Source organism: Tiliqua scincoides, chromosome 6, assembly GCF_035046505.1.
Source record: "Tiliqua scincoides isolate rTilSci1 chromosome 6, rTilSci1.hap2, whole genome shotgun sequence".
NCBI lineage: Eukaryota > Metazoa > Chordata > Lepidosauria > Squamata > Scincidae > Tiliqua > Tiliqua scincoides.
Genome location: NC_089826.1, coordinates 66,863,624 through 66,876,186, shown reverse-complemented (window position 1 = coordinate 66,876,186; position 12,563 = coordinate 66,863,624).

The following is a 12,563-nucleotide window of genomic DNA, read 5'->3' as shown; positions in this document are numbered from 1 at the left end:
TGTCACAGAATGGTATGTGCAAGCTTCTCAAAACATTTTCAGAGTCTGAAACCTTAGCCCAAGAGGCTGCCAAGGAGGAAGGGTGTGTGTGAAGAAGGGAAATCCAAGAGCTGGAAAAGGAAACACCACCCACCATCAATGCAAGAGATGTGATGAACTTCATCACTATTATTCCCAGAGAGAGCTTTGAACATTGCTAAAAAAAACCTGAACCCAAAGCGTACACCCAAACAAAGACACATATATGTTGAAAGTAGCCAGAAAAACAAGGCATGTCATACTGGGTCCAGAGCCAAGAGTCTAGGCTACTATAAGCTAAGCCTAGGACTGTCACTTGAGAAATAACTAACCTAGATGTTTGTTAAGCCTGATGTACTCTAGCTGGACAAACTGAAGGGGCCCAACACCCGTTCTCATCTGAATGAAGAACGTGGCACCATTTGCTGCCTGCTCTGTACAGACACAGCTCTCCCTCAACAGTGGCTACCACACTCATTTTATACCTGCCCAATGGAGTTGGCTCTAATGCCGCAGAACTGGAGGATGAAGCCGTTTCCTGTACAGCAATCCCCCCTCCCAGATCACCAGCAGTGATCCTTTCTTAAGTCAATACAGGATGGAGGCACAGGGCACAATCCTAACCAGGTCTACTCAGAAGTAAGTCCTATTTTGTAAGTCCTAATGGGGCTTACTCTATGTATTGTATGTATTGGCAACCTTCAGTCTCGAAAGACTATGGTATCGCGCTCTGAAAGGTGGTTCTGGCACAGCGTCTAGTGTGGCTGAAAAGGCCAATTCGGGAGTGACAATCCCTTCCACACCGGGAGCAAGTGCAGTCTGTCCCTGGTCTGTCTCCCTGGCTATGGGCCTTCCTTCTTTGCCTCTTAGCCTCAGACTGTTGGCAAAGTGTCTCTTCAAACTGGGAAAGGCCATGCTGCACAGCCTGCCTCCAAGCGGGCCGCTCAGAGGCCAGGGTTTCCCACTTGTTGAGGTCCATCCCTAAGGCCTTCAGATCCCTCTTGCAGATGTCCTTGTATGGCAGCTGTGGTCTGCCTGTAGGGCGCTTTCCTTGCACGAGTTCTCCATAGAGGAGATCCTTTGGGATCCGGCCATCATCCATTCTCACGACATGACCAAGCCAACGCAGGCGTCTCTGTTTCAGCAGTGAATACATGCTAGGGATTCCAGCACGTTCCAGGACTGTGTTGTTTGGAACTTTGTCCTGCCAGGTGATGCCGAGGATGCGTCGGAGGCAGCGCATGTCTGGATTAGGTCATAGGCCCATCTAGTCTAGCTTCCTGTATCTCACAATGGCCCACCAAATGCCCCAGGGAGCACACCAGATAAGAAGAGACCTGCATCCTGGTGCCCTCCCTTGTATCTGGCATTCTGACATAGCCCATTTCGGTTGCACATACACATCATGGCTTGTTATCCGTAATGGATTTTTCCTCCAGAAACTTGTCCAATCCCCTTTTAAAGGCATCCAGGCCAGATGCCGTCACCACATCCTGTGGCAAGGAGTTCCACAGACCAAATACATGCTGAGTAAAGAAATATTTTCTTTTGTCTGTCCTAATTCTCCCAACACTCAATTTTAGTGGATGTCCCCTGGTTCTGGTGTTATGTGAGAGTGTAAAGAGCATCTCTCTACCCACTTTATCCTTCCCATGCATAATTTTGTATGTCTCAATCATGTCCCCCCTCAGGTGTCTCCTTTCTAGACTGAAGAAACCCAAATGCCGTAGCCTTGCCACATAAGGAGGAAAGTGTGGTTAGGATTGTAGCCACAGGTAATTTTCTGTTGGTTTTTTCATTGCCTTCCATTGCAATCAGTCTGGGATTACTTTTTAGTTGAATGACTTATCCCTTGAGATGCAGTCCAGTCAACCAGTCTTTCAATTTTCTGTACAAATGCATTTTTTCAATTTTCTGTACAAATGCATTTATATAGGCATCTGTATATAGATCTAAGCCAGAGGTTCCCAAACTTTCCAGGATCATGGCACCCTTACTTCTGGTTCTCCCACAATCTCATGTGAACCAGGTTGGTGGTGCCTGGAAAAAGAGGATATCAGGGACATCCTGTGACACCCCTGTGAGTTCACTGTGGTGCACGGTTTGGGAACCACTGATCTAAGACCTTTCTTCAATATAACCTGCTAGGTATGGAACATTGTTCCTCCTTGGTAGCTGCATCTATCCCTGAAAATCAACTTGATTTGGATCATATCCAAAAAAAGAAAGCCTGTGATGACTGAGGAAAGCAGATGTTTTTCCCATTATTATTTTTAGGAATAACATTTGAGAAGTCATTGAACTGCCAGTACTCATATTTTGAGGAAGTCAGGCTCAACATAGCTACCATACCAACTAGATGGATAGATAGTAAGTAAGCAATAAATAACTCATGGGCCACACACAGAAAGAATCTCAACTCTTTTTGGAGTAAAAGTTTCTAGTCCTCATGTTTGCAAAGAAAAGTCAGGAAACATGATGATAGAAAGCCATAAGGACTATCTACTACATTAGTGGACTGCACGGTTGTCCTCCTAACCCCAAAAATCTCAGCCATATCATATTTGCGTGGCTCAGAGACTACTTGGCTCTGGCTCAGTATTCCTTCAGTCTCTGCCACCATAGTCAGGAGGAACAATTCTAAAACAGCTCCTGGCTGGGAACCACAAGCCCTGAGCATCTCATTCTCTGGTTGGTGCCCAACATTCTCAAAACAGCAAAACTAACAATAAAATCTGTTGGCACTGAAAGAACAATATTTGTTTGGTGGGTGGATCAAGACTTTCAAAGACAAAGCTGTTACCCAGCCAGCTGGACAGTGATGCTGAAAGGAATTCAGCAGGCTACAAAGCACATGAAGAGTCATCAGTATGTAGCTGACAGGAGAAGTTGGCATTGTCTGTAAAGAAGTACAGTAGTTGACTCTCTTGTTGAGTTTTTGAGCTGATGCTTTAAAGCCAGTGCTGATCTGTTGCAGATTATGAAGACCTTTTTCCACTTTGCAATCTTCAATAAATCTGTAAACAGCCCACAGGGTGCTATGCGTACAGACCTCTACCTGGTGGAGCTCTCGCTTCAACTTGATGTCACTGATGTTTGCAAGATGACATTGCCCCATTTGGCCCTTATATATTTTTTGTTACTCAGAGAACACAGAAAGGGGACAATTCTCATGGCACTTCTAGTGATTAAGCATCATAGCACTGATGTTGAACAACTCATCAATGCAACTCCATAACCAGAAACAGACTCTTAACCAAGTCAGAAAATAAATCACTCTATCACAATATGTTGCCAGTTGATGAATGGGATCCTAGAGTTCCTATGGATGGCAGAACCAAAAAAAACACAAACCAAAACTAATACAAAAGAACAGATGTGCTTTCAAGGCATTTTCTTGCAGGCTTGGAAATAGCACTCCTCAACCCACCTGAGACCAAACTGACCATTTTGAAGCAAATTTTGATTTAATTGATATGATGGGAAAGGGGTATGACACATGGCACAATCATGTACTCCTTTCTTTCTGTATTTGTACTGCTATGTGGTTGTTGTGTATCTGCACATACTGCTTATTTGTAGAGTTCAATGTAAGTTAAGTGGTTTTGACCATTCAAGTGGTTGGTCCCAATAATACAGTTGGTCCTATAATCTTATTAGTATAAAGTTATGATGATTGTATAGAGCTTAGGAGGCCATCATTCCCTAAAGGGATAAAGAGTGAAATAGTTGGAGATGGTGTGCAACTTATTCCAGCCAGACCAGGGGTGAATGTTCAAGCTGTCATGAAGAGGAGTGGGTTAAATCTTAGGTGGTAGACCTTTTTGATATCAGGAGAGGGCTGGAAACTAGTTTAAGAGTAAGCAGACTTTACTCAGAGAACTTGTGGTCAGACCTGTTTTATTTTGTCATTTGCTGAACTCAGTTATAGAAACAGGCTGTCTTCAGGCAATTTTTTCAACAAAAGTTTGTTCAACAAAAGTTCAACAAAAAGTTTCAACAAACTTTTCCTTGTTCTGAATAAACAACCTGCCTAATGCTTTCAACCAGAGAGACCACAAGTGCTTCCCATCTAAGACTTCTTAAGCCTGCATTGCCCAAGAATGGATTGTGTGTGCACATGTGCAAGAGAGAGAAGCTGTAGGAAGGAAACATTCATGAATAGTTCTCCTCTTTCTCTTGTCCACATACAATTCAGTACTGGAAGAAAGTTGTTGGCATATAGCCTGCACTCAGTTTTGCAGTAAGAAGAAAGTTGTTGGTGTATAGCCCTACTGTTGGCAATAGGAATCTACTGGTGTGTTCTTAGGAGTGCTTGTGTGTTTGAAAGGTGACCCAAGTGGTGGAGAAAGGCTAGATTTTTGACTTGCATGCCCACCTTTAGCTTACTATACTAGAGTTTGAACATGAGGTCCTTGCCATGAACCTGCACACCTCTTTGTCCCTTCCAAGGATTATGATAACCATAGTCTATTGTGACAACCACATTGGGCAAACTAACGAGGATTGCCTCTAGCTATAGCTTGCAAACCCACTTCAAACTATGGTTTCAAATCATGGTTTGGAGGCAATTCCTTGTTAGTGATAACTTAGGGTGCCCAGTTCAATCATCATGGCAGATTATGTTTATTGTAAAACCATGGAGGGAAGAAGGAGGCCATATGTAGGAAGGGAAGAGAGAATACATTACAATGGTCTGGCAACTGGGTCACCTTAATGTCTGAACCAGGCCACTGAGAGGTAGAGATAAGGAACATGTGTCCCAGAAAGGGCTAAGATGAAAATCTGGATCCAGTCCCCAATCTTGCTTTGGAGGTATACTTTGCATTGGATGCTAATAACACCAGGATACCTAGGGGTGTGCTAGGAATTCCCAGCAGGCAACTGGCTAGGTTTACCTCTTAATGACTTATGTAGCAGTCATGTGCCATTCCTCCCTGCTGTTTAATAACGCTTTCGAAAGAGCCCTTTATGAAGATGGATAGTTTTGTAATTCTGCAGCTGAGGAACTGGCAAGCTGTCAAAGAAAACAGAGGCCGGTTGACTATCAGCGACACTGCATTTTTCATTATTCTCCACTGTCTGCCACAATAAACTTGCTATTAAATAAAAATAAATTTGCCATTAGGGAATAGATATTATATGAATGAACATTTTGATTGCTATTAAGCCACAGGCAATTCTTAGTTACTAGTGAATAATTGGCAAATAGTTCAGCAAATAATTCAGCAAAACATCCTGTACCTAAACCATAACAAAAGCCTACTACGATCAGATGTTATGGTCACTATAAAGTCAAATGAAACCAATAAACTCCCCCCATGTGTACATTCTACAATTTAAACACAAAGCCAAACAAATTATTTAGTATTGAAAGGGAGGGTTCAGTCATTGCCATATCTTATGCCCATCCCCTTGCAATACAAAAGACTAATAATTAACATTTGTACTGTGCTTTCTGAATGTGCAAAGGAGTTCACTTGGGTCATCTTGACTTAACTGGCCTGTTGGGAGTCTGCTGCCACATGAAACTGGCTGCTCACTGCTTGCAGCGGTGGCCAGGCCATGCTGTATCACATGTTGTGTGTTGCGACAGCCATAAAGGACCTTACACTCAGAATACTAGTTCCAGCAGCATAAGGCCCTGCTAGAGTTACGGTCCAATCCTAAGACAGTCATATAGGCAAGCAATTTGGTTTCCAACAGTAGCAGAACCAGAGAGGGGGCAGAGCTGTAAGTCCTACTTGGCTCCAAAACTCACTGTGTAAGCTGTCCATCTCCCTCACTTTTGGAGGCTGTCCAAGGGTGAAAGGCAGAGGAGATGCCTCCACATTGCTTTAGCTCCTCGGAATGGCCCCAAGAGTGAGGGGAAGAGGCAGCTTACATGGCGAGTTTTAGAGTCATGCGGGACTTACAGCTCTGCCCCCCCCCACCAGCTTAGCTACTGGTTTCCAATCAAACCAACAAACTATATCCAGCTGAACAAAGCTTGCCCAGTTGGATATGTAGCAAGTTCTCTATCCAAGAATGAACACAAATCTGTATCATATGACCAACCAAGCCTTGTACAACCCACCAGCCATGTCTAGTGCCTGCCAGGTGCTTGACAATTCCTGTTACTGTCGTCCTGGGAAGGCAGCAAAACCAGGAGGATTGCTGAACCCATGCTGGGCTCTGTATGTCTTAATGGGTCATAGGTTGTCCAGCCTTTGCATATACAACTTATTCAGAATTGGATACAGGACAGGGCAGAGCCATCCACATCAGTGCAAACCCCAAACAATGGCTATAGTGAAGTGGCAGTTCTAACAGGATGGCAACCAAACAGTAGCATAGCATGATGGGATTGTCCTGCTCACATTGGACAGGGGGCTACTGAAACTACCCCAGTACAAACCAGTGGCATAGCAGACCAGCAAGCCACCCTGGGGCATGCTGGTCGTCCTGCTACCTCCTTCAGCCCAGAAGTAATTGCAGTGACTTCATCGTTGGCTGCTCCAAGCAGCTTGGCTGCAAGCTGAGAGGGCAGAGCCCTGGCAGCCACAGGGTCACGGGGATGCAACTGCTGCAAACTGTTCCATGAACGTGATTGGACAGCCATATACCCAATGCATATATCATATCAAATGCATATATCAAAATGCATATCTATGCTACAGCCTTACCCTGGTTCAACAGACACTGTTAGTTTTGAACTTGTGTTTACTGAAATTGTTTTATAGAGAAGTATGCAAACCCACTACAGTTCAAAACTTCCGTAACCCTTGGTTCAATATAGTCAACCCTGCTGTGACTGTCTGAAATTTTCCTTACAAGGTTTTACCATTATTTATTTGGGAATCGGGATCTTAGGTGGGGAAAAAGAACCATACCTGGAACAAGTCAGGGGCAGGCACATTGTGAAGATTTCTGCTTCTAAGCGCTTCAGCAGCTGCCAATGGCCCCCTCCGACAAGATGATCATGGATGAAGAGGCAAGGGCAGGTGAAAAGATAATAGATGTTAATTTTATGTGTTGACCTCTGCTGTCTAGTTGTGGCAGGGGGAGTCATTAAGCATCCCCCTGCCAGACCACCCATCGCCCTATACAAGGACGGAGAGGCTCTCTGTGTGGGGACTTGGGTTGCCAATTTTTCAGCCAGCCACTGTAGATGTGCCTTGAACAGCAGATTGATGCAGGCATTGGCGGGTCATCATGTTTACCCTCTCCATGCAATGAACAGCTTCACCTGCTGGTATACCAAGCTGAAGGCACAAGAGCTGCCCAAGATTTTATTTTTGGGTCAGTGGGTGATCCTAGTGAGAAGAACAAAGCAATCAAAGGAGAAAAAAACCACACATACTCCAGCTGAGCTGTTTTGTTTGCAAGCCATTTACTAAAAAAACCAAATGGTAAGACAGCTATTCCCCCTTACTCAATTTTTAAAAGTTGTACAGTTTAAGTGAACTTTTTCACTGGGTTTAACCCCAGGCCCACACAAAAAAAAAAAAAAAAAAAAAAATGTGCTGTTCTATCCCTGGACTCCACTCTGACCTGCACCCCCAAAAGCTCCTACCCAGCAGGGCAGGCCCAAGATCTTCTGGTACCTGAGCTTCTGCCAACTGCTGCCCCTGCCCTTGCTGGGTGATATGCCAACCTCTGTTCCTTGCAGTGTTGGCAAGTGGGGGAGTCACATATGGGTGCCCCACCACCAATCTGCTCCCGGAGGCCACTGTGTCAGGTGTCCACATGGAACGGCTGGCCTTGCTGCCCAGGTAAAGAATTCTTGATTTCAAGAGCTAGCAATCCTGGAAGGCAACTAACAGCTCAATTCTATTGAAGGGCGTGTTCTGCCAAGCACATGCTGCCACAAAAGCACCGTGAAGTACTTTGCAACGGTGAAGGGAGTGGGTGCATCAGAAAGAAGGCCAGAGCCTTTCTGCATGCACCTGTGGAGTGACAGGAGCAGTAAGCCTGCACTGGGGCAGAACAGGGTTTGGGGAGGGCAGACTAGGGAGGAAAGATTGGGCGGGGGGGTCGGGTTTGGCAGTGGTGGCACACACTTAATCCAAACCCCTTCCTGGGCCTGATCCACCTGCATAGATCAACTCGAATTTGCACCAAATTCCTTTACCCCAAGGAGACCTCCAGCAACCTAAAATTCCCTAAAGAATGCAGCGTCTGCACCGGCACCTCTGCATCACCGCATGAGGATTAAGGTAGGATTGGGCTGCAAATCTTTCTTCAGATGTGGAAAAGGTGTGATCTACCAATGGTAGGGCCCGAACATCTGTCTACATTTCTTACCTCCACTGCATCGATTTGTATACTGCAATTTTAATGCTCCAAGGCACTGAACAACTCATTAGCAGTTGATGATCTAGGTCTGCACCATTCCTCCACTGAACATCCCCTCCTGCTATGGACAGCAGGATTCTAATTTTGCTCCAATAGCAAAGGGGATGGGAAACAGCGCCGGTGGGAAGTGAAGTGAAATGGGTGCTGCTTGGTTCTATCTACACTTGAGGATCTGGCAATCTTATCAGCCAGGCAACAGGTGTGGGTGGAAACCTCCCAGTAACTGCTCATGGGGTAAGAAATTCAGACAGTTAAAAGGACTTCTGGGATTTGCCATGAAGCCTCACCACCAATTAAAACACTGGGATGGGGGGGGGGGGGGAGGAAATAACTAAATAGCTATGCTGTTAATAAGGCTTAGATGTTAAGTTGATTGACATTTCAGAATGTAATAGGCAACTAGGGAAGATCATATTTCCTGTAAGCATTTGTAGCAGAGAAGTTTAAAGTTCTATTTTGTCCCCCGCCCTTGGCCCATCTTTGGCAGCAGTATACGTTAATCCAGAGGATTCTCAGCTGACAAAAATTAACCTACTTTTACTAAAGCCCAGAGTGCTAGATCAATATACTCCCAGCTGATACAAGATCCTGCATTGCCTCGCAAGTGATCATATTTATCGCTGTCATCATGGTGTCCATCTGCTTTCACTTGTGGGGCTACACATGTTTTCTTAATCAAAGCAGTTGCTCTGTTGTGTTTATGGAAGATCATTATTTTCAACTTTAGACCTTCCTAATCCCAGGGGGGAAGCGTTAACCACAAGTTTGCTTCCATGCCGCATGACATGCGAATGACCAACAATTTCAGCTTGGTCTCTAGAGATTACATAGTGGGCTGCTTGCCCAAACTAGAGGGGGAAAAATGGCCTCTCTAACATCAGGATTAAATTGGCTCCAGAGATTTCAACAGCTGGCAGCCTACCCAATCACATGCAACTGCACACAGTGTATGTGACTTGCTTAACTATCTGTCTGCTGCAGCACCCATACTTTGCACATATGGGGAATCCTACTTATGCAGCAAATCTGAAATGGGGTGGATGGGTCAGATGCCAGATCCAAGGTACATTCCCCTCCAAAGCCCTTTTGAACTGGGTCACAGGATCATCCAGGCTCCAAGGACTTCATAATTCCTTTGGTCTATCTAGACCCTAGTGCGTGGCAACGATGACATTTCCACTTAGAGTCTACTCTAGGGACACAGTCTACCTCAAATCCAATCCAGTGTCCATATTAATTTCCTGGATATCTGAAAAAAATTGGTTACTCCAGATTCAAATAAAGTTAGACAAGGATGGGGTGCCTATCATGAATAAGGACTACTACATCGCCTTCTCAATGAGAAATACCAAAAATACTTCCCACTGCTTTCCTATTTGATAACATTCAGCTCTGACCTCTTTCTGCTTTGCCAAGGTATATAACGGCCTGACAAAAATTATAGCATTTTAGACGTCCACCTGAAGCTTGCCAAGTTTACTGCAGATGATGCAGAACTAGTCAACCATTAATTGGCATTAAAATCTTACTGTTTAAATCTAGCCTTTAAAAGAAAAAACTCTGAACAGTTTTTAATAAGCATCAGCACTGTTAGCAATGACATGAAAGGGTTTGTTTTGGCTTTATTTCCATTGTAAATAAGATCTAAGTCACAAAATCGCTATGGATGGTCCACAGAGCTGTAGGATGACCAGGTGCAAAAATTCTATTTTTGTGCTAATCCCCTCCCCAACTCCTTGCTGCTTGGCAGTTAAGCATTCCCTGGTGTGCACAGTAATAACAGGCAGCTGTCCTGTCAATTCACTCTGGAAAATGAGATAATAAGGCAGGCAAATGATTAGCCTTTTATGTTCCGCATCCATCCATATATTTTCGGCAGTTTTCCTTAAAGATGGCGCAGGTGAATCCCCTTTTTGTTCCTTGAAATGCCTACCAAACATGTATAACATTGTTGAAAGCTATTTATTGACATAAAGAGGAATTATGATAAGAAGGGGAACAGCTTTATTAAAGTCATCTTGGTATTGTTGAAAATGTCACCTGCGATTATTAATATTCTTTTAAAGAGATTTTGGTAACAGTGAGTTGGTTCCTTCCTACATGAGCATGATCACTCACCCTTGGTCTCCTCCTTTCCATCAAGATTAACCACAGTCCTCTGATCTCATCTCTAAATGACATATCATTTACAAATAGCACATTTATAGGCAATGTATTAGCAAAGGCATTTCAAGTTTAGCAGGTTGGCCCTACGATAGAGGATTTGTGCTAGAAATTCTTTAAGTAGTTCAGGGATACAAGATACACAGTGCAGCCCACACTGAGCTCAGTTTGGGAGGTTTTACCTCCCACCCAGTTTGACATGCACTAGATGGGTAATAGCAGAGCTGCTGAGCTGCACAAAGGGCAGACTTTGGCTGGCAGGCTTGAATCAGTGATGACCTCCTGTAATTAAGAACATAAGAAGAGCCCCAATGGATCAGGCCAAAGGCCCATCTAGTCCAGCTTCCTGTATCTCACAGTGGCATACCAGATGCCTCAGGTAATTGAAACAATCAATTATCTGCCTGGAGAAATGATTCCAGGGATTCCTGGAGAAACCGATCTGGATCCATTTCATTCCATTTTCTAGTCTGAATTTGGGATGGAAACCTTTTTTGTCATCCTTGTGGATGATCTATGCTGAGAATTAGATGGGACAACTATATCTCTGTTAGTTCTGTAGGATCATTCCATTGGTTTGATACCATCAACCATGAAATACCTTCCGGGGTAGTCAAAGGCACAGTTCTTTGTTAGTTCCAGTCCCCGCAGAATAGATTCCAGAAGGTATAACTTGGGCCCAAATCCTAACCAACTTTCCAGCACTGACATAACTAACAATGGGGCATGAGCTGCATCCTGCAGTTGAGTGGCAGTCACAGAGGCTTCCTCAAGGTAAGGGAGTATTTGCTTCCTTACATTAGAGCTGCATTGACCTTTCTCAGTGCTGAAAAGTTGGTTAGGACTGAATCCTTGGGAATTCTTGTTCAGTAGGTTGGGAAAGGGGGATCTAAACCAAGCAGAGTAATATAGTGGAACACACTTTCTGATTGCTCTCCACCAACCCCTGCTAGTTTGATGCCAACATGAGAGCAGAGGCTGTAAAGAGGTTTTGAGAAAAAAAAGTTACTTCACAAACATATGTACATCTCTGTTGATAGTACAGAGCTCCTAAACTTTGGAACAGGGTATCCTAGAGCCATTCCCTTTGCATGTCTGCGTGAAACCTTATGGCATGAAGAGAGGTCTTGTATGTTGGAAGATCAGGAGAAGGGGGGAAGGAAAGAATTTAGGAACATACCCCCAGACATCAAAGAGAACACAAGTAAAGGTGTGAGATGATAACCTTCAAGTCCTCCATCTCCTGAACAATACACTGCACCCCATCCTGCAGGCAGCTTTTTACCTACCTTCCAACATGATGACTGGCCTATCGTTAGAGGTATTTGTTTTTGTTGAATCTGCAAGTGATGCAATTGAATGATTTGTGGGTTCTGCATTGATGACTGCAATGTAATAATAGTGAACCTGATACTTAAGAATTTGCACTTGTGGGGGTCTGTGTGTGTGTTTCCACATTTTGCATTTTAAGTCAAGAGATTTTCAGAACAATAGCACCATTTTTAAACACCTCTGCTTATGGTGTTCCTCAGGATTCTGTCCCACACGCACATGAGACAACCAGAGGAGGTTTTTTGTTGGGAGGGGGGAGGGTTTGGAGTTGGGAGTTATAAGTATGCAGATGACAGCCAATTCTATCTCTTTTCCATTCTTAATGTTCTGAACTCCTTTGATACTAATGATGGAATGGGGCTAAAAAGCTAGAATTAAATTCAGACATGATGGAGGATTGGACCGCAACAGATGGGAAACCTTGGCCTCTGAGCGTCCCGCTTGGAGGCAGGCTGTGCAGCATGGCCTCCCCCAGTTTGAAGAGACAGTTGGCCAACAGACTGAGGCAAAGAAGGAAGGCCCATAGCCAGGGAGACAGACCAGGGACAGACTGCACTTGCTCCCAGTGTGGAAGGGATTCTCACTCCTGAATCGGCCTTTTCAGCCACACTAGACGCTGTGCCAGAACCACCATTCAGAGCGTGATACCATAGCCTTTTGAGACTGAAGGTTGCCAACATATTTGGAGATCTGTCAACCTAGTAGTGGAATGT